Consider the following 23,701-nt stretch of genomic DNA (forward strand, 5'->3'; position numbering starts at 1 on the left):
TGCTAGTATTCCTCTTTTAACTGCTAAAATTTCAAGTCACCATGAAGACAGGAAAAAAAATCTTTTCTCCAATAAAAAAAAAAAAAACTACATATAAATGTTCTGAAATGAGATCGTCTTTGCTTTAAGTGGAAAAAATGCCTGACAAAAGTGATAATAGACCAAAGAAAATTGAGCAAGTTTTTCAGTGGTGTAATGCTACGATTACATAGAAAAGAGCAATTCATCAGTTTAAGTTTGGCCACAGTTGGGACCAGAATTGAAAACTATCTCTGCATTGTTACTTGAGAGGAACATTAAGATTCTATTTAGCCAGATTCTCCACCAGGCTCTGTGTTTCCTGAAGTTAATTTTTTCATCTCTTTTTAGGAATTAAGGTCTTGCTAGCAAGTAGCTAGTAAATACATCACATCTATGACTACAACTCAGCACCGGCCCCAGTAGCAGAAAAAGGAGCATATGATCTTGGTTACCTGAGAAGGAAAGTCACAAGTATGGCTTCATATCCATGTCCCACGTAGCACTGGGATGGGAGGCTATGAGTAGCAAAGACATTGGTCACTAGAAGAAGCTGCAAGAAATGACCAGAAATAGGGATAGAGGAATGCGCTAGACGAAAGACTGATTGCTTTCAATCAATTCAAGATATTACGTGATAGCAGTTACTCTGAAGTACACTTCTATAAATAAGATCTGTATTCTTGTATTGTGTGTTCGACTTTTCCTTCATAGCCTTTACCATGTCTTGTAACGATACACTGTGGGTGTAGTGACTTAAGTTTTGCCATCCGAGTTAACACACATAATGCATACCGATGCATACATACCTGTGAGCTCTTACAGACAAACGTGATTGTTTAATACTTTATGGCCAGCCTCTCACTTGGGACTTGACATGTAAAAGTAGCTCAATGAATATTTATTGAATGAACCCAATTAATGAAAAAGAAACTGGTAATCCTAAATTTTATATGTAATAGAGTTGGTTAATCTTTGAGGCCTTTATTTAAGGTCATGGGTTGGGTAAGGTTAACTATGTAGACCATAAGCTATTTTAAGTAATTACTGCTTATGGGATGCCACGGCTTTTGTGGAAACAAGATTCTGTAAGGTGAAGAAGTCACTTTCATTCACTTTAAATATCACTGTGTGAGCAGTCAGCAGTGGCCACTGAATCAGAATCCAGAACCACAGTGGGGTTGGCTTGAGCTCTAAGAGCTACCTCAGGCGCTCTCTCACGTGCTCTTTATTAAAAGTGTATATATGTTGAAAGCCAGCAATATGTGGAAAAGAAACTTCTACCCAATGATTATTTACTTTGGGCTAAAAGTGAATACCGCAGCTGGATTCCTTCTACATTTTTTTTTTTTCACTCATTTTGACCACTGCATTTGAGAATGAAGACATTGGATTGTTAAAATGTTGTGGAAATTTGAATCTGAGTTCTTTCTACTTGGAAAGAGCAGACGGCTCTCCTTATTTCTCTTTGCTTCCCTCCCCCACAGGTAGCACCCATCTTAGGGACTCTTTCACCTACGATAGGGTCACATTTGACTTTTGCAGAAGGGAAATCCTTGGATTTCACTCACTTGATGATGAGATGTATTCTCCCATGTCTCTGGCACAGGAGCAATGGAAACATAATTCACTTTGCAGCCAAAATCAGAATTCCACAAAAGTGAACTAAGCAATGCCTAACACATGGAATGGACCTGAGGTAAATTTAAGCTTTGACTAAGGTTCATGACTTGAAATTGCCAACCTCATTAGTGAAGATAATTCTTTGTTTTTTTTTTTTTCACCAAAGCACATGTTTTATATCCATCTAGACATTGTATCTCTTGAGGAAGTTTAGTGGGCCAGTCTGGTTAAATATGCATTAAATGGCCTTTGCTGACAAAGGTTTTGCAACTCAAGTGCCTATTTATCCCACTTGGTGTTGTCATTTCCATGAAGAAATCTTAGCACATCACACTGACTCTGGATGGAGTCTTGAAAAACAAGCAACTGCTACTACCAACAACCAACTGTGGATGTGTTGAAACTTCAGTTCCCAAGTATTAATAGGAATATTTAAGTAAGGAGTAAGTTGGCTGGTGAGTAAAAATACTGGGCATAATGTTAACCAAATGTCTGGTTGCTTAAAATACAAACCAAAGCTAATTATATTCCACCCTGGGATAACAGATGATGCTTTTTTACTCCGTAGTAATAAATGGCCTTGAAAACTAGCCAAATGTCCTTCAGTTGCAAAAACAGCCACAGTAATTAGTAGATAAGAAACTCTTAAGACAGGGACCCAACTCTATCATTACCTTGAGACACAAATCCAACTGCTAAGTCTATGGGTAGATCAGTAACACAATCTTCTCTAATAGAAGGCCATCGAGGTGGTCAACATTGTGCCAATGTGTATTTTTAGATCTTAGAATTTACTAACTGAATTCAAGTATTTATTTGCCTTGATTGGTTCTCACTGTATTTTTGGTATTTCCAAGACTAGAACTCCTCATTAAACTATAGAATAATTTATAAATGTGTGTGAATATCAGGAATAAATAACTGATAGAAATTATAAGTATAAAATGAGATTTTTTTTTATTTTAATGCTATCTTCTGTCGTATTTACTTATTTTTTTTAATGTTGACTTATTTTTGAGAGACAGAGACAGCATGAGCAGGGAAGGGGCAGAGAGAGAGGAGACGTAGAACACGAAGCAGGCTCCAGGCTCTGGGCTGTCAGCACAAAGCCGAATGCAGGGCTTGAACTCACAAGCCGTGAGATCATGACCTGAGCTGAAGTTGGACGCTTAACCGACTGAGCTACCTAGGTGTCCCTCTTCTGTTGTATTTAAAGAAGCCTATCTTCAGGCTGTTCAAAGAAAGAGCAAGAATTACAGTTTGAAACAGAAGCCACAATTAGGCCTAAATAAATCTCTAAGAAACTGGCTGTTCTATTTCATTTCCAGTCTGAAGAAGAGCCAGGTTTTGTTTGAGGATTTCTGTCACTTTTAATGTCCTTTGAAAAAATAGACAGCAAGCTGTGCCAGTTATCCTCTTAATGTGTTCCAGTGCTAGGAAATGTTGTGTAGCATATAAGACGATTCAGTTAGCTTAATTCAATTATGCTTCTGTAGTTGAAAATGTTGAATCTTTCTGCATAAGTAAATGTTTTGCCACTGATAGACTTCCATTTGTTTTTATAAGCACTTATTGATACCAGATATTTTCCATCATAAAAGGCTTAGGTTATAATTAAATTTCCCAATGGTTATTAAATAATAACGGACAGTTTTTGAGCTAGAAGTTGAAGACTTCTCGGAAGGAATAACACTGATGTGCCTTAGGACTTTTATCTGACATTATATTGTCTCTCTGTCTTGTAGAGGTTCTTAACATGGGAGCAAGTCTGTGTATGTAAATTGCAAGATAAGGTCAATGACTTAACTTTTAGTTTGGGGACTTAGCTGTGCATTTATAGAGTCACATGTACATAAATGTGTTAGACATCCTTAGCAAATTCTTATGATTGGATTAAATATTGTCCATCACTTGAGTCACCCACAGATGATGAGAAATACCAATAGAACTCCTTGTAGACAGTTTTTTGCGAGGTCTATTGTGTTTTGTAGGGGGAAAAAAGCAGTGCTATGCATTATTTGGCTCCTAATGATGTTTGCTATTGATGAAGGCTTTTGTCTGGAAGGCTATCCAGAAAATACATAAATAAAAAAAAAATATAATCTTTTCTAAATGCTGACATTTTTAATGAAATAAGACAATCTTTACTTTTTGTGTGAATTAGCCTGCATGAGTTTTCTTCTTTGTAGCCATTTGGCAGATGGAAGTATTCTCGTTCTTGTATTTACATATTGTAAGAATTGTGAATCACTATAAATGGATATAATTTAAAAAAATCAGGTCAACAGATAGAATCTGAATAATTGACAGGAAAAACTAGAGATACACACGAAGGCTTATACAAAAGGCAGAAGGAAGACAACATAAGGTGAATTTGGCATAGAATTATAACAATGATATGTTGGAGAGGGAAACACAGATGAAGTTGGTAGAAGGTACAAAGTGGGGGAGCAAGAATGTATGCTTTTGAATCATAAAATCAGTAAGCCATTGCACTTCTTTCAAGGTATCAATAATGGAATAAAATTTCTATTATTGATAAAAATACATAACTGTGTATAGTTCATTAAAATTACAGAGGAGGGGAATACTAATATTTTGAGTAAGACATGGTAAAATGTAACAAAATAAATTAGAATTTAATGTATTTAAGATGAGTAAAATGCTACTGACCTTGACCTTAATTTGGTATGCTAGTATTTTTGTATTGTCTCAGAGAATAAATAACTTTGTGGTGAGTGTAGTAGCTGGTATAGTGATGCCTCGCAACTGTCATACTGGCCACACATTTAACAAGATTATAAAGATGCAGGATTTAGTAATAAAAGTCTTGGTCTTTTAAAGAGTCATTTTCCCCCCTACTTCTAAGTTTTGCGGGAACCCTCTGCAATTGGGGAGATAGTTGTTTGATTATTCTTGTACCTGACCTCCAACAATTGATATTCCAGGAATAAATGAAATAGAGAAACATAGTCTCTAAGTTTTGGTGGTAAGTGGTGTGTGTCTGATGGCATCTTATAATAACTTGAAGGTTAAAGATGGTCGATAATGAGAAAGACCAGGAGTCTTAAGCCTTGCTTATGAAAACACAATTCCACCATGTATAGCCTACGAACTTCAATTTTCCCTAAGTCAATGAAATGCCATAGTGAATGGGAAACATGGTACCACTTGATACTGATGATACCGTGGAGATGTTTTATGTAAAAGTAAATCCATCCAATATGTAAAATAAATAGATGAATATTACAAATGCGGCAAACACATGAAAGTCTCAGGAATTCCTAGGAGCTTTTCAAGAGTTTCAGTGAGGGGGGGACAAAAGTTTCAGTGAACCCTATTTTACAAACCATATTTTTCTTTTGTATCCTCTATGTAATTGTTAGAATCATTACATGAGAGTTAGAAAAAACCTACAGAATATGTGATCCAGTTTGTCATGTTGCTTGTTGAGAATTTAAAACAATACAATTTACAATATATTTCAGGTGGATTGTCATTTTCCCTTGAAAATACCAAAGAAACTGCCTCCCATAGGTGAGTCTTGGGGATTGAAGTTGATACTTGAGTTAGGAGAGTCTCAACTGAAGTTCAGTTTTTGTGGGTGACATAAGTGAGATTGTACCTTTCAAATGATCTGTGGAGCAGGTACTTGGATTTTTTCATTTCCAGATTATTATGGACTGGTACTTTTGTAAAACACAATAAATACTAATTACTTGATAAATGATTAATTTTATAGATTTGGAGACATATTAAAACATATCTAGAATCTTCTTCATTGGACTCAGTCACATATGAATTGCGTCTGTGGATCACATACTATAATTGGAATACCACTGAGTTAAGAAAATAGAGTATCAGGGGATGTCTCGGAAAATAATTTTTATATCTTCTTCTGAAACTAATGACATGGGGAAAAAAATGGAGACTTATGTCAAATACCCTAACTTGCACAGGCATAATACCATTGTCAGTATACTTCAATGTAAATGTATCAGATGATTAGTACTACTATTCCATTCTAAGCCTTCGTTTGCCACGGTGAAATAGCTGTAATGATTTTAGTAGGCCCATAAAGATTTTATGAGGATTGAATGAGGTAATGTATGCAGAGTTTAATGCAGTGGGTAGTAAATAATAGCTGTCATTGGTACGGTTGTACATTGCCTGTGGTTCTATCCCTTCCTACCTTATTCTCCATTTCTTTCTCAGCACTTGAAAGAACATTTGACAGTAAACATTACACTTGATGAGTATTTATTTAAAAATCAGTATTTTAACAAATGTCTGGCCAGTACTTCCATAGAGAATCCCAAACTCTCACGTAGTACAGATCTCTGTCTACCACACACAATTGCCAAAAGATCTTGAATTCTTTTGGGCTCAGCTTGTTGAATGACTGAGTAGTGGGTATCAGATTTAGCAGCACTCCTTACAGAACACAAAGTTGAGGGATATTCTCACTGATGTGTTGCAGCATACATCTGGTTGAAAAAAATACATTTATGAGAAATCCTTGGGAACTATGAGAATTTACCCAAAATGAAGGGCATAATGGGAGGCATTTAAGGTCTCTTTTTCAGATGGGACTGTATGCTACCATAGTGATGTGCTTGTCTAATGCTGTGTTAAACTGTGTTAAGTCAGTGCTTGAGGGAACTCTTACTTAATAGAGCTGATTGAGATCCTGGTTGCCAATTAAAGGGTTAGCAGGAATGTTGCCCTAGTCTATCCTATTGAAGATTATCTGCGATCAGTCCAGTGAGTAAGGTTAGCAAGTCATGGGAGACCTTTAAGTGAGTATTAAAGCAATTTGTAAACTGTTGCTTCTAAGAAGAATAACGAAGGCAGTCCCACAAACAACCATCTCCATCAGTGGAGATACCACCACTGTCTGATGATGGACCTCTCAGAAAGCTGCCAATGCTAAATGAAACTGACAAACAGTACTGTAAACTGGTCCCGCCCATGTGCTCTCATGGGACAGCCCTGTGAACTCTTACCTCATAACCTTGTGATCCTTGCAGAACTTCCCACATCCGTGGCTTCCTGAGCTTCACTGCTGTATCACCAGCACGTAGCCTAGAGTCTAAAACATAGGAGAAGATAAATAAACATTTAATTAGGTAAAAAGGAAGAAAGGAACAGAAAGAAAGAGGCAAATTAGTATATGGAAGCTATCATTGAGATAAGAAAGCAGATTGCCAGGTTTGGGGGGGGAGAGGGATAATCTGAAGATCAAAGAACACTTTTCTCACTGTGAATTACCCTTCAGGGTATGCGTGTAGAATGTGGATGGAATACAGGTTGTTGAAGATGATTGGTTGGGATGGAAAAAAAACAGTACATGCTGACTTTTCAAATAAATATCTCAATGTGAAGAAAAAATAGTACTGCTCACTAGTACATCCCATGGTGTTGGAAGTCCAGAAATTCTGGGACACGTAAAGAATATTTACGTGTTATTTTTTCTCATAGTCGAGGTAGAAGGCTTGACTTGGGAAGTTTTATTTTCATTGAATTTTTTTTTACATTTAAGTATAATTGACATACAATGTTACATGATCAGGTGTAAAACACAGTGATTCAAGTTCTCTATGTGTTATGATACACTTGCAAGTAGAATTACCATCTGTCAACCATACAATGCTATCACAATATCATTGACTATATTCCCTATGCTGTACCTTTTATTCTTGTGATTGGTTCATTCCATAACTGGAAACCTGTATTTATTTCCCAATGCCTTTGACTCATTTTTCTCATCTTTGTATCCTCCTTCCCTTGGACAATTAATAATTCTCCGTATTTATAGGTCCAGTACGGCTTTTTTGTTTGTTGGCTTATTCATTTGTTTTGTTTCTTGGATTCCCCACATATGAGTGAAATCAAAGGGCATTTTGACTTGGGAAGTTTTAAATAAACTTTTTGGAAATTTGAAAAAAAAAAACAGAACAAAACAAAACAGGATCAGATACCTGGGCTAAGTTATCTTTTCTTCATTTAGAAGAGACCTACTGTGGCACTAGATTGTCAAGGCTGTTTTATAGGCAAAAAAATTTGAGGCTTATACTCTATAAATTTCAGCGTGGCTACAAAGTATGGGAAGATCAAAGAGAATTCATGCTTGTAAGAGAAACCAACAAAAATAAAAGGATGCAGTAAAACAGTGATAAATGTAGAGTTTATTTCAAAGTTCAGCCAAGGTACATGTCATTCTTACAGCATAAAGGAGCTGAAGTCTTCAACAGTATAGCCAAGATACTTCAGAACATTACAAACTATGGACTTCACTTAAACAAACATATCTTGAATTCATGATACTGATAGTGTTGTGATAACATATAAAAGTCACTTTAGAGAGCTTATAGGAGGAAAGGCAATGCTTCAGGACTCTCAGCAAGCCCAGGCAGAGTTACTCGAAAAGTTGTAAAATTGTGTTGATGGGGGCCTTGACTCATCTCCAAATTGATTTGATGCCTGATTGTGACCTGAAGCCATTTATCAGAAGAAAGCAAGACAGATAATGAGGAATGCATCTAAGAAAATGATGAAGCTTGTAAAATGTTGATTTTGAAGGATAGTAATGTCTGTGGGTGTCAAATATGTTGGCTGAGAAAACAAGAAATTGTGATTTTTATCCTTATGAGAGTGGCTTGAGAAAGACAATGATCTATACCTTTCCCAGTTTATGAGACAGCTTTGATTGTTCATTAATCAAAGTATGCATACTTACTATAGAAATAAATACCAGATTTTAAGCCTTTTGAATCAACTGGAGATGGGCTGGATACAAGGAACTAACCATTGTTCCCCAACACTTGCCTTTTAGAAATAAATTTACTGATCCCAGAGGGAGGATGTTTTAATAAAATAGCTGCACACATTCCTTATGATGTAGATTTCTATAATTTTTACTAGGAAATTTCATACATTCAAGCAATATCTTTAAAAACAGTTTAACGTCATAGTATTAAAAAACACACATAACTGAGTTTATATATATATTGAGCATATATGTGTATGTACATGTAACAATTTGTGTGTACATACATATATGTACATATGTATGTGTGTGTGTGTTTACTTCTCCATTCCACTTGTTCTCCTTTGGAGTCTCTTGTTTCTTTCATACTCTAAGCATAGGCTCTTTCTTCATATTATCACACTACTACCATCTATTTTCCAAAAATACCTTTCTTTGCTCTGAGCCAAATGCATGTTGTGGGACTTGGGCTTTTTGGCCCTGTGTAGCTCTTATATCCTGGAGTGGCAAAGCACTTTACCATTCACCCATTTCTGGTAGAGAACAGACAATGGCTTTTTTGACCCTTGGCAATTTTGACAACTGTGCGATGTATCCTTTGTATCCTATCTATTTGACCCACTCTCTGCATACTTACACTCCCATGGTTTTCATGAGGTAAATGCTAAACAAGTGTTCCTGAATAGTAATAGCAATGAATTTTTCTTAAGCTCTCTAACAGGTAAGACCTTTCTTTTCTAGAACTTTATGACTGTAAGTAGAAATCAAGGCTGTATTTATATATAATATTTTTATTCTTAGGTGACCTGTCATTGTTGACACCTCTTTGTCCAAATGCTGCTTTTGAGAGAGGTTAACCCTTCTTGATTTACTCCTCTGCAATTCTCGGGAGTCAGTTGTCTTGCGTCCTCTAACACCACACTGTGTGTTAACTGTACCATCAGATTTTATGTCTTACTTGAAGGGGAGGTAATATGTTGCCTCATTGAAAGAAACGACTGACAAATAATTCCCAGCCAGCTCTGAGGTCTCTTGCTTTCACTTTCCTCGGCTTCTCCCAACTTGTCAGGCCCATCACTGTGTCCCATGTCAGCTGGGGCTCAATCACGCTCCGACTCCCAGACAGTTCGGCTTTGCCAGAAGTTGTTTGCAATTGTGTCCGGCCAGTTGAAAGCTAACATTTATTGAGTGCCATCCAGAAGTCCTCCCTGAGGCTTAAAAGATAGGTTTTACTGTTTTGTATTTATAGATGGAGATAAGAGACTTAGATTGTTTAATTGGCCATGGAACACTAGTAGCTGGTATAAATATAATTTATATCTGTTGGCTTAGAAATAATCCACCTGCCTGCTAGAGTAAATGAGTTGCCTTATGACACGTTAGAACGGAGGAGCAAATGTACATGCTGTCCCAGATTCTGTCTCTCCCTTATGCTACACCTAATCACTCTTTGCCCAAGTCAGACAATTGAGCTTCTGCTCCAAATTACCTCTGAAGGGTTTAAAATTAAAATTTTGGGGGCTCCTGGGTGGCTTGGTCAGTTAAACATCCGACTTCACCTCAGGTCATGATCTTAAAGTTCGTGTGTTTGAGCCCCACATCGGGCCTTGTGCTGATAGCTTGTAGCCTGGAGCCTGATTTGGATTCTGTATCTCCCTTTCCCTCTGCCCCACTCCTGCTCTCATTCTGTCTCTCTCTGTCACTCAAAAACAAATAAATGTTGTTATTTTTTTTTTAAATTGTGGCTATGTACTCTGTTTTTTCAAATTCAGCTTTAGAGCTGAAGACCAAACTCAGTAGCTGGGAAGTTTTGTTCTTAGTTTTGACCCTGACAGTCATCCCTAAATCTCTTTCCCACTCTACTCCAGCCTTCACTTAGAACGTAGGCTGGTGACTGAGACCTTGTTGTTGCCTATTGATAACCAATAATAATTACATAGGAGACTATACATGGCTAAGTGTTCATTGCTGGAGTTCCTCCTCTTCTGTACCTCACCCACCTAATTAGACTTTCAATAATGTGCACCTCCCTTTTGCCTGATCCTCTGACTTCCATTCCAAAGGATCATTCTTCAGCCCCTGGGGCCAACTGGTCTCTGTCTCTGGTATAGGACACAAATCTCATATAAGGAACTGGTCCCTTGTTTTCTTTTCAGGAGATTTCCCTTACTCATCTTAAATTATAGTTTTAATGGTTTATTATAGTACCTCTTAAAGCGTTTTACCAAGGTTTTACCTCCACAAAATTCTATAGGAAAGATTTTCAGTAACAACAGTGCTCTATTGGGGAGGTCGGTTTGGAGCTGAATCAGTTGCTGTTATTTAGTTGCTATTAGACCATTAGTATGGTTCTCATTCATGACAGTGCTCTGTGTGATCTTTAGGTTTACTTCTTTTCTCCTCTGTCCTTATACGTTGGGAAATTTTGCTGATGTTATTCCAGGATACCTGGGAAGGCTAGAAGCAAATTGATAGGGGATTCTTTTCCTAGGATTTTAATTTTGGGGGAGGGATCTTATTAACTGCTTTTATACTATTTGCAAGGTATGATCAAATGACAGTTTTCTAGACAACTTATCTCATGCCTTTAGAAAGTAATTTAATAATTCATGTGGATATTAGAATTTTGTTAAATCATAGTGTATTTCCTTTTTTAAGTAGTAAAATGTATGAGGGGTTTAAAAAAAAACTAACAGAATAAAACTTAATTTAAAAAATATTACTCTTTGAGGGACGCCTGGGTGGCTTAGTTGGTTAAATGTCCAACTTTGGCTCAGGTCATGATCTCATGGTTCACGGGTTTAAGCCCTGCATCCACCTCTGTGTCGAGAGCTCAGAGCCTGCAGCCTGCTTCACATTCTGTGTCTCCCCCTCTCTCTGCCCCTCCCCTGCTTGTGCTCTGTGTCTCAAAAATAAATGTTAAAAAATTTTTTTAAAGATATTCTTTGAGTAGAGGAAAAATATTTTTTGGTTTTTTTGTTGGTATTTTCCAGATAAATACATGAAGGCTAAATGATGCATAAAAATTGTTTCTCTACGGCTCCTACGTGGCTCAGTCAGTTGAGCATCTGACTCTTGATTAAGGTTCAGGTCATGATCTTGGGGTTCGTGAGATCAAGCCCCTCATTGGCCTTGGCTCTGAAAGCACAGACAGAGCCTGCTTGGGATTCTGTCTCTCCTTAGTGTGTGCGCTCTCTCTCTCTCTCTCTCAAAAATAAACTTAACAAAAAATTATTATGCTAATACTCAAACCGTGTTGTCTTTTCCTTTGAAGATGCACAGCATATTAAACACAATATTTCTTACTTGAGACAGTTAAACTCATTCACAAGTGCAGCTCTGACTTAACTGGATTTTCAGTGTGGTTTTTAGAGCCCCATTTGGCTCTCATGAATAGTGCTTTTAAAGTAAGTTGTTGTTCTGCTAAACTTATTTCAATTCTGTATTCTTTAAAAGGAAAAACTTGGTCTTTTTATTTTCACACTTAAAAAAATAAAAATGTATAGCCCATGCAACATGAAAGTTATGGGTTATGAGATAGCATTTCAAATTACAATGCCTTTTCCCAGGGCAAATGCATGAAATGCTTCCCAGGACTTCTTGTACCCTTGGAGATTCAAATGCAAGATACTTTCCCTGCCCCCACCACCTTGTTGGGTTTCGCTGCAGTTATTTGTGTGTGATAAAAGTACCAGTTGATGAAATACATTCATTTTTAAAAACATAAACAAGTATCTGTTTACGCCAAAATATGCCCTGAGCAAAATTAAGTGAGGACATTTCAAAAGACGATTAAATCCCAAATTAAAAACAAATCTTGGAAAGGAAAACTTAAACCTTAAATAAAATAGTGTTTCAAATCCTCAAGGAATACTTGTATAATATTTGTACAATGAAAATAGGAAACTGGCTGCATATTCTTTAAAGAGACATGTTTTGGTTTCATTCAGAGTTCTAATATTCGTCATGAAAATATAGCATATTAGAAAAAGTGTAGCAACTATAGTTACTGAATATTAAAGGTGTTATGTGGGAAGTAGAATGAATGTATTGCATCTAATACCTCCGACCCTCAAAGGAATTTAAAAAATGGTTTTCCTTCAGGAGAAAAGAAGTTTATGTATTCATGCAATTATAATACTATAGAATCATATTCTGAGGGAAAAATTGTATTTCAGAGTTTTCAGTGTTCCACTTCTGTGGCACAAATCATACCCTTTAAATGATACTCATTTCTTATGATAGTTCCTTATTGCTTGTCTGTTATCTGTGCTCAATCAGGGGACATATTAAGGAAAGTATATTTCATATAAAGAAAAACATGTTTCAATGGAGATAAACAATATTTAAAAGCTTTACAATAAAAGTAGTGAACAGATGTGCCCTGCAGCCGAAGGACGTAGGCCCGTTCATTCTATGAAACCACAAGAATGGTAGGTCTCCAAGGTGTTCCTATCTAAGAAAACACTTCTTTTTGGGACTTAGACGATTAACCCCCTTGTCCTTAGCAATTAATTCTGAAATGCTGAATTGATATCTTCTTAGTTTGAATTTGTCTTTATTTTTAACCGTTTTGTCTGCTTGTTCCAGAAGAGCCCCAGTGTTGTCCCTCTCGTGCTCCCCACATGCCATTTATCCTTTTAATCTCAGAATTCCAGACCACATGTCTCCAGTTTGGCAAACATCCTGCTGAAGTTAGTCTACTTCAGCTTTAATAAGCACGACACAGATGAAGAAACAAACTCTGGTTGCCTGGGTGGCTGAGTGGGTTAAGCATCCGACTTCGGCTTGGGTCATGATCTCATGGTTCCTGAGTTCCATCCCCTCATTGGGCTCTGTGCCGTCAGCTCAGAGCCTGCAGCCTGCTTCACATTCTGTGTCTCCCTCTTTCTCTACCCCTCCCCTGCTCGTGCTCTCTCTCTCTCTCTCTCTCAAAAATAAATAAACATTAAAAAAAATTAAACAGAAACAAACTCAGAAGAACTGAAGTATCAGAAGCACTGTGCTAAAGGAATAGCCATGACGACCTGGAGGTTTCAGGATTAAATTGTTTCTGGACTACGGTTCAGATGTTCATTTATTTTTCTCAATGTTGTGGTGTCTAGGGTACATAGAGATAAAGCAAATACAAGCTCGGATGTTTGCACTTAAGAAGCTTGTGTAATAGTGAGAAAGACATAAACAGGCAACTGGAGAATACTGAAAATGAGTTTTTTGAGATGGGGGATTTTGAGTTCAGTTTGAGAGCTGTTGAGTAAGAGGAATTAGAAGATGTTACAGAAGACAAAGTGATTCATAGATGCTGAACGAGGTGGAGTGATTGGATTGGAGATTTGGAGAGTCATTCACACGTGTGTGTAGTAGCTTAAATAATGAGAATGTATGAAATCCCTCCGTGATAATCTATAAAGTGAAACACAGAATGCAGAACTGTAAAATAACATTTGATTGAACTGCAATACCTGTAGATAGTTTGAGCAATTCATTCGTGAATGACTTATTATTTTCAGGTTTTGTGTTTTTCATGTTCTTTATCCTCTTAATCACTTAGAGTTTTTGCTGAATAGCAGTATGTTTGCTTTTCTTCAGATTCTGCTTCTATTTAACCTTGCTAATTTACAGGACTGAGGAGATCCAAAGGCTGGAAAATGTCACAAGTTACGGTCATGATGAAGGTGATTTGAACGAAAATTCACTAAGGACCCCTCATTTATTATTTTTTAATTATTTCCAGGTTCCTAAATTTTTGTTTTTATTTTTAGTTGCTTTTTTAAAAGTTTTTAAATTCCACTTATCGTACAGTATTAGTTTGGGGTGTACAAGATAGTATACATTTTCACTATACTGCATACAAAATTCAACAAATATACAAGTTTTAATACCTGTGTACATCACCAGGTGCTCCTCACAGCAAGTACATTCCTTTACCCGTATCACGTATTTGACCTATACCCCCACCCACCTCCCCTTCGGTAGCCATCAGTTTGTTCTCTATACTTACTAGAGTCTGTTTCTTGGTTTGTCTCTATTTTCAGGCTCCTTAATCCTTTTTTGTTTTAATTAAAATTTTTTTTTAAATACTTCTCTATATTTTGAGATAGAGACAGAGCACAAGCAGGAGAGAGGCAGAGAGAGAAGGCACAGAACCTGACATGAGGCTCAAACTCACCGACTGAGATCATGACCTGAGCCAAAGTCAGGCACTTAAGAAACTGACCCACCCAGATGCCCCTATGACATTTGGACTAACTAGTACATTTCTACAGGGCTCTTAGACAAGAAAACAGCAGGACTCTGATTGAGAATTGATCTTCTTTTCATGATGATAGTGACTACAGGACCTAGTGTTGGCACTTTTATTTGTGGCATTGGCCTTACCGAGTAAATTTCACAGAAAAAATACTCCCCAAATAGTTAGCGTTTTTATTTCAAACTGTTCCAAACTTCAAAGTTAGCAAATTTTGCAAAATAAATAAAAAAAAAAACCCAACAACCCTCTTTTTCATTCTTTTGAAAATGTGCTTGGATAGGGTAATTGAATGGCAACCAGACAATGGAAAAGAAAAACATGGTTCTAAAAAGTTAACCACTGAATGGATCATACTAAAATGTAGACAATAAATTACAATATACAAAGTGACAACCATACAGAAAATGATGTAAAATGATAGGCTAAACAAAGCCAGTCTGCTTCACTTGTTCAATGGGGCTAGTCTGAATTTAGTTATGGCTGTGTGAAAACAACCATTTGTATTTGTTTAAAAGGATCCATGATCTCATCTACCGTGATTGAATTTGTAGCATTTTTCCACATACAAATAGCTTTTATAGAGAATGATTTTGTTCACAGAGCGTGATGGCATGTGGTTGAGTCAAGTGCTTGTATTCCATATCTTTTTTTTTTCCTAAGTAATGGCCTTAGGAATTCTGGAAATAGGTCAAAGAGAGAAATACTGTGATAGAGGATATAGAACAATGAAGGCACAAAAAGTTTTTGAATTTTATTGATTGATTTTGCATTCTTATTTAAATCTATGTTGAAGTCTTAATGAGCATTGTCTCTATAAAAAAAAACAACAGTTTTGTGATAATTAATGAAGTCAATTTGCCATGTCAGTACTTACCCAGTTTCCCATAGGTTCTCTGGGCTCCACTCTATCTCTAGGACCAAAAATACTCAGCGTGTTTTACAGCAGTACAAACTAAGACACAAAGTTAATGACTCTCCTGAAGGCCTATAGATGGTGATTATACAATATCTTTATTAATAATGAAAATTCCTTTTTTTAACCTATTTATTTATTTTTAATGTTTATTTTTCAGAGAGACAGAGACAGAATGAGAGTGGGTTAGGGGCAAAGAGAGAGAGAGGGAATCGGAAGCAGGCTCCAGGCTCCAAGCTGTCAGCACAGAGCCCGACGTAGGGCTTGAACTCATGAGCTGTGAGATCATGACCTGAGCTGAAGTCAGACGCTCAACCGACTGAGCCACCCAGGCACCCCAATAATTAAAAATTCTACCCACCAACAGAGAAACTTAACAGAAGACCATGGGGGAGGGAAAGAAAAAAAAAAGGTTAGAGAGGAAGGGAGCCAAAACATAAGAGACTCTTAAAAACTGAGAAAAAACTGAGGGCTGATGGGGGTGGGTGATGGGTATCGACGAGGGCACCTGTCGGGATGAGCACTGGGTGTTGTATGGAAACCAGTTGGACGATAAATTTCATATTAATAAAATAATTAAAATTCTAAGTCCATATTTATAAAAGGAAAAGCTATGACAAGGTTGTCCATCCAACTGAGTGTGAGGTCATCCCTTACCTCATAGGTTTTCTGTCTGAGAGCAGACTTAATTACCTAAAGAAAAATGATTTCTTCGAAGTTTTCAACATGTAAATTTATTTTTTGTTGTCTGCAAAATCTTCACGCTCCCGCCCTTCATACATGCCACTTTACCTTATGAAAAGAAAGTATGATTTGCCTTAGATGTTACCTGCCATTTTATGTTTGTGAGAGCTCAGAATAAAGTATCTCAAGTATCTGAAGACAACTTTCCAGTTCTAGATACGAAGTGAGCTCCATTCCTTAAATTTGAGTTTTATGTCGAAAAAACAGGCCTGAAACTGTTAGTGACCCTGTGCCTGATATTAAGATTGTCAGGATTCTTTGCTTAGAACATAACAAATTAAACATCAGAAACTCAAGGAAGTTATACAGCTGGTGTTCTTCTGTATTCCACTCCATTTGTGGTTCTTCAGCCTAATATTGAAGCATTCTACTCAGATCTTCATTTTTTGTTATCTTTCATTTGTGATAAGAGGATAATCCTATGTGAGCAACGAATGGTAAAGAATACTTGAAAGAACCGTACAGTTGGAAAAGAAATACAGGACAAGGTGGTTTCGAGATATATATATATACACACACTTTGTTGTCCACTGCAATAGTAAGAGCAAACGATGATCTGTTAGAAGTATGAAGAATGACTTTATACATCTAGGCCAAGATTTCTGTTATAAATTGATAAAGAGCGTGATTCTGGGAAGAGGGAATTGGAATGCATGTCCCCAACTCTCCTTCCTGTAGAATTAGCTACTGCTTCACAAACTCCCTCCAGACTAAATATTATGTTCGGGAATGTGTCATCCCACATTAAGCCTGCTGAACCATGTTGCAAAACTCTTGCTAGTTCAGTGCTTAAGTGTCAGAGAATTACTTGGCAAGAGTGAATGGGAGTAGGGGAAGGGTCACATAATATCAAGGGTTTAAATATTTTTCAGTCAGTCCTCTGAGAAAACAAAACAATGCAAATGGTCCTCTTGTATATTGTGAATATCCCGCTCAAAAAAAAAAAAAATAAACAGCAAGACTTCCTTTTTCCTTTTGATTTGAAAGGGTGCTTTTCTTTATAAGGGTACCTTCCAAGAGTGCCTGGGTGGCTCAGTTGGTTAAGTATCCAACTCTTGTTTTTGGCTCAGGTCATGATCTCGTGGTTGGTGGGTTCGAGCTCCTTGTAGGGCTCTGTGCTGGTAGTTCGGAGCCTGCTTGGAGTTCTTTTCCTCTGTCTGCCCTTCTCTCTCTCCTTATCAAAAAGAAATAAAAATGTGTGAATATAAATACATACACCTTCCACTCACTAAAGGGTGATTGAAAAAAGGTAGTGGGAAGAAGCAGAGAAAAAGAAGAGAACAGCTTTCAATGAGTGGTAAAATGCCCATCTAAAGATAATTTTAATGAAGAAAGATGGATTAAAAGGAGTATTGTAAGAGTCTGAAGTACTAGGTATGGTTGGAATGAGGTCATCCGTGACTTCTTTTGTTTTATGCAACACCGGTCCCTGAAAGATGTAATCTTCACCCATGGATTTCACTTTGCGTCCATGTGTTATTTCCCCAGACTCCAAACTCCCCAATCTTCCTAGTTGGGTCTTCATATTTTTAGAACTCAACTCTGTACTATAGGAATCTGTTAGTGAATAGATATCATAAAGTTAGGATATCAGAAGCTGCAGTAGCATTTTCAAGTCAGATATTTCTCCATCTTCCTATATACCAAGGTGAACACATAATTGATCATTCAAGCTGGGACACTTGAGAGAATTAAAGGGTTCTTTTAATAATTACAAGGTCAGGAGCTATAGAGGGACTGTCCTGGGATGTCCTGTGTGATCTTCCTCTGTATACTCTATTTTGTTAAATCCTCCATCTAGTTTGAAAACTTCAGAAATGGTAGTAAACTTTCTGGACCCTCATTACTCATCATGTCTTAGCAATATTACCACTATTTTTTTAAAATTAGAACTTGAAAGTGTAGTTATATGGTTGCAACTTAGTTAAGATACTCTTCATTTCTTGCCTGGACTTGAAGAGATCCTCATCGGTCCCAGATTTCAATATCTCCTCTTTCCAATATTCACCTATTTGCCTATAAGGAGGATATTTTTTGAAATCCTTAATAGCTAGGATTCAGGAAATCTTTTTCCTCCCCGAACCTTTTAATTACTCAGGAGGTCACTTACATGCTTCTTAGGAGAAGAACCAGTTTTGGTTTTTTGCTTGAACACCTGTAATTCACCGCCCGCCCCCTACAAACTGTGACTACGGCCACGCATAACCACTCCTGGTTTCCCGAACTTTACTTTTGACCTCATAATGACTTTATCAAAGTGCTCTACTATGAAAAATCTCTCCTCTTCCTTAAGAATAAGATAAACCTACAGTTAGAGTCCCTCAACTACCTTTTACTAATACATTTTTGTCTGCTATAAAAGCACAGAATATTTTCCTTTTTTATTTTTTTGGAATTCTGGGAAGTCTGGTGGTGAGGTAAAGTTGTCTCTAGGCCCATGTCCAGGGCAACCACATAGAGCCTCTTCATTTTAAAGGTACATAGTCAACAGGGTGAAAAGGGAAAACAGGGACAAAAATCAGACAAAATTTCATACTATGTGTTAAAAATAAGTTTTCTTTTATATTCTACTGTTGATTCTACTTGACCTTGAAAATCCCAATCTGATGTTGATGAGTATAAAACTTAAAATACCCCATTAGTTATAACTTGTTTGCTTAACATAGATCTAAGTTTTCCTTGTTTTCTGGCTTTTATTGTTGCTGACAAGAAGTCTAGTATCAGTTTAATTAATAGCTACCTTTTCTGTTGGGTAGCTTCTTATAGTTTTGATTTTAAATCATTACTGTGAAAGCATAAGAGACTGTTAAAAACTGAGAACAAACTGAGGGTTGATGGGGAGTGGGAGGGAGGGGAAGGTGGGTGATGGGCATTGAGAAGGGCACTTTTGGGATGAGCACTGTGTGTTGTATGGAAACCAATTTGACAATAAATTTCATATATTGAAAAAAAAAATAAATCGTTATTGTGAAATACAATGTTTATTAAGAGACCAAACTTGACAGTTTGGTGAAATTACTGCAAATGAGAAACCTGTAGAACTACCATCCATCTGGTTGTAACTCTAGAAATCCCACTTGTGCTCCATCCAACATTATTCCCCAAAGGAGCAAATTTTCAGAGTTTGATTGTAATAGTATCATTGCTTTTCTTTATTTGCATCGCCGTAACCTGGGTCCCTAACAATTTTAGTTTAGTTTTGTGTTGTTTATGAAATTATCTAAATGGAACCATGTAGTAAACATTATATTTCAACTGGCTTCCTTCACTTAATGTTGAGTTTGTGAGATTCATCCATGCATTGGTTGATGCCTCTTTCCTTGCCCTATAATCTATCATATTCCATTGTATAAATATTATCTATTTATTTATTCTGCTCTGATATTTAGAGTGTTTGAAATTTTTGTCAGTTAAAAATAATGTTGCATGAACACTCTTGCACATGCCTCTTACCTCTCTAGTTCCATCCATATCATTGCAAATGGCAATATTTCATTTTTTTTATGGATGATAAATATTCCTGTGTGTGTGTGTGTGTGTGTGTGTGTGTGCGCGCGCATGCATGCGTTTGTGTTCTTCTTTATCCATTCATCGTTTGATGGGCTCTTGGGCTGTTTTCATAATATGGCCATTATTGATAATTCTGCTATAAACATTGGGGTGAATGTATCCCTTTAAATTAGTATTCTTGTATTATTTGGGTAAATACATGGTAGTATAATAGCTGGGTTGTAGGGTAGTTCTATTTTAAACTTTTGAGGAACCTCCATAGTGTTTTCCACAGTGGCTGCTCCAGTTTGCATTCCCACCAATAGTGCAAGAAGATTCCTCTTTCCCAATATCCTCACAAACACCTGTTGTTTCTTTTGTGCTGTTGATTTTAGCCATTATGATAGATATGAGATGATAGTGCACAGTTTTGATTTACATTTCCTTGATGATGAGTGATGATGAGCTTCTTTTCATGTGTCTGTTGGCCATCTGGATATCTTCTTTGGAGAAATGTCTATTCAGGTCTTCTGCACATTTTTTAGTTGGATTAATCATATTTTGGGTGTTGATTTTCGTAAGTTCTTTATATGTTTTGGATACTAATCTTTTATCAGATATCTCATTTGCAAATATCTTCTCACGTTTAGTAGGTTGTCTTTAGTTGTGTTGGTTGTTTGAACCGTTGGGCAGAGGCTTGTTATTTTGATACAGTCCCAAGAGTTTATTTTTGTTTCTATTTCCCTTGTTTTGGCATGCCTAACTAGAAAGAAGTTGCTACATACTATGTCATAGAAGTTACTGCCTGTGTTCTTTTCTAGGATTTTTATGTATTCAGGTCTATCATTAGGTCTTTAATCCATTTTGATTTATTTTTGTGTATGGAATACGAAAGTGATCTAGTTTCATTCTTTTGCATGTTGCTATCCAGTTTTCCCACACCATTTTGTTGAAGAGACAGTATTTTTTCCCCTGGGATGTTCTTTCCTGCTTTGTGGAAGACTAATTGACCAAATAATTGTGGGTTCATTTCTAGGTTTTCTATTCTGTTCCATTGATCTATATGTCTATTTTTGTGCCAGTATCGTACTATCTTGATTACGAAAGTTTAGTAATATAACTTGAAGTCTGGAATTGTGATGCCTCCAGTTTTGCTTTTCGGTTTCAAGGTTGCTTTGGCTCTTAGGAATCTTTTGTGTTTTATACAAATTTTAAGATTGTTTGTGCTAGCTCTTTGAAAAAGGCTGTTGGTATTTTGATAGAGATTGCATTAAATGTGTAGATGGCTCTGGGTCGCATAGACATTTCAGCAATATTTGTTTTCCCAATATATGAGCTTCGAATGTCTTAACATTTCTACATGTCCCCTTCAATTTCTTTCATCAGTGTTGTCTAATTTTCAGAGTGCAGGTCTTCAACCTCCTTGGTTCAATTTATTCCTAAATATTTTATTGCTTTTGGTGAAATTGTAAATGGGATTGACTCCTTATCTTTCTGCTGCTTCATTATTGGTGTAGAGAAATGGAACACATTTCTGTGTGTTGATACTGTATCCTGAAACTTTACTGGACATGTTCAGTTCTAGAAGTTTTTTGGTGAAGTCTTCTGGGTTTTTTATATAGAGTATCATGTCTGCCAATAGTGAAAATTTGACTTCTTCCTTGCTGATTTGGATGACTTTATTTCTTTCCTTTTCTGATTGCTGAGGCTAGGACTTCCATAACTATTTTAAATAACAGTAGTGGGAGTGGACATCCCTGTCTTAATTCTGACAGTAGAGGAAAACCTTTATTATGTTGAGGTATGTTCCTTCTAAACCTGCATTGGTGATGGTTTTTATCATGAATGGATGTTATCCTTTGTCAAATTTGTTTTGTTTTGTTTTTTATATTTTTAAAGGATCACATGCTTCTCTTCCTTTCTTTTATTAATGTGGTATATCATGTTGATTGATTTGAAAATGTTGAACCATGCTTGCAACCCAGGAGTAAATCCCACTTAATCATGGTGAATGATTTTTTAATGTATTTTTGGATTCCATTTGCTACTATTTTATTGAGAGTTTTAACATTTTTGTTTATCAGGGATATTGTCCTGTAGTTCTTTCTTTTAGTAGAGCCCTTATATGGTGTTGGTATTGGGGTAATGCTGGTCTCAAAGAATGACTTTGGAAGTTTTCCTTCCTCTTGTACTTTTTGGAATAGTTTGAGAATAATAGGTATTAACTCTAAATGTTTGGTAAAATTTGCTTTTGAAGTCATCTGACACTGGGCTTTTGTTTTTTGAAAGATTTTTGATTAGCATTCAATTTTTTTGGGTGGTCATCAGTTTGTTCACATTTTCTATTTCTTCCCATTTCAGTTTTTTTCCAGATTGCCCAATTTGTTGTCATACAATTTTCATAATATTCTCTTAAAATTGTTTTTCTGTGGTGTTGGTTATTTCTCTTCTCTCATTTGTGATTTATTTGGGTCATTGTTCTTTTTGATAAGTCTATCTAGAGGTTTATCAATTAATCTTTTCAGAGAAGCAATGCCTGGTTTCATTGACATGTTCTTTTTTTTATCATTTATTTCTGCTCTAATCTTGATTATTTCTTTTCTTTTACTGGTTTTAAGCTTTGTTGTTCGTTTTCTAGCTCCTTTTGGTGTAGGTTTAGGTTGTTTGTTGGAGACTTCTCTTGCTGCTTGATTAGGCCAGTATTGCTATATACTTCGCTCTTAGAACCATTTTTGCAGCATCCCAAAGGTTTGGGCCATTATGTTTTCATTTTCATTTGTTTTCATGTATTTGTTTTACTCTCTTTTAATTTCTGGGTTGACGCATGCATGGCTTAGTAGCATGAGCTTTAACGTCCATGTATCTGTGGTCTTTCAAGATTTTTTCTTGTGGTTGACTTGTAGTTTCATAACCTGATGGTCAGAAAAGATGCATGGTATGACTTGAATGTTTCATATTTGTTGAGGACTATTTTGTAAACTAATATGTGATCTACTTTGGAGAATGTCTCATGTACACTTGAAAAGAATGTGTATTCTGCTTTAAAACAGAATGTTTTGCATATATCTGTTAAGTCCATCTGGTCCAATGTGTCTCCCAAAGGCATTGTTTCCTTGTTGAATTCCTGCTTAGATCTGTCCATTAATATTAGTGGGGTGTTAAAGTCCCATACTATTATAGTATTATTATCAATAAGTTCCTTTGTTTGTTATTAATTGTGTTATACCTTTGGGTGCTTTCATGTTGGGTACATAAATAGTTACAATTGTTTATCTTCTTGTTGGACTGTCCCCTTTATTATGATACAGCACCTTTCTTTGTCTCTTGTTACTGTCTTGGGTTTAATGTCTGTCTAGTTTGTCTAAGGTTACTATTGCTACTCCAGCTTTCTTTTGACATCCATTTGCATGATAAATAGTTCTCCACCCCCTCACTTTCAATCTTCAGGTGTCTTTAGGTCTGACATGAGTCTCTTGTAGACAGCATATTTTTGTCACTGTTTCTGAAAATTTTCTCTGATGCTCTGTCTTTGTCACTTTTGGTCTTTCCTTCCCACTCAGAGTCCCCTTTGATATTTCTTGCAGGGTTGGTTTAGTGGTCACAAACTCCTTCAGTTTTTGTTTGTCTGGGAAACTCTTTATCTCTCTATTCTGAACGATAGCTTTGCTGGATAGTATTCTTGGCTGCAGACTTTTCCCATTCAGCACTTTGAATATGTCCTGTCACTCCCTTCTGGCTTGCCAAGTTTCTGTTGAGAAATCTACAGTGAGCCTTATAAGTCTTCCCTTGTAAGTTAAAGACTTATTTTGTCTTGTTGGTTTTTAAGATTTTTTTTTTCTTCATTACTATATTTTGCAAATTTAATTATTGTATGTGTTGGTGTTGGCCTGCTTTT

The sequence above is a fragment of the Lynx rufus genome, unplaced genomic scaffold (assembly GCF_022079265.1).
Source record: "Lynx rufus isolate CCGP_SWC_20201006 ecotype Redwood Valley unplaced genomic scaffold, mLynRuf1.p SCAF_4, whole genome shotgun sequence".
In the NCBI taxonomy this organism is placed as follows: Eukaryota; Metazoa; Chordata; class Mammalia; order Carnivora; family Felidae; genus Lynx; species Lynx rufus.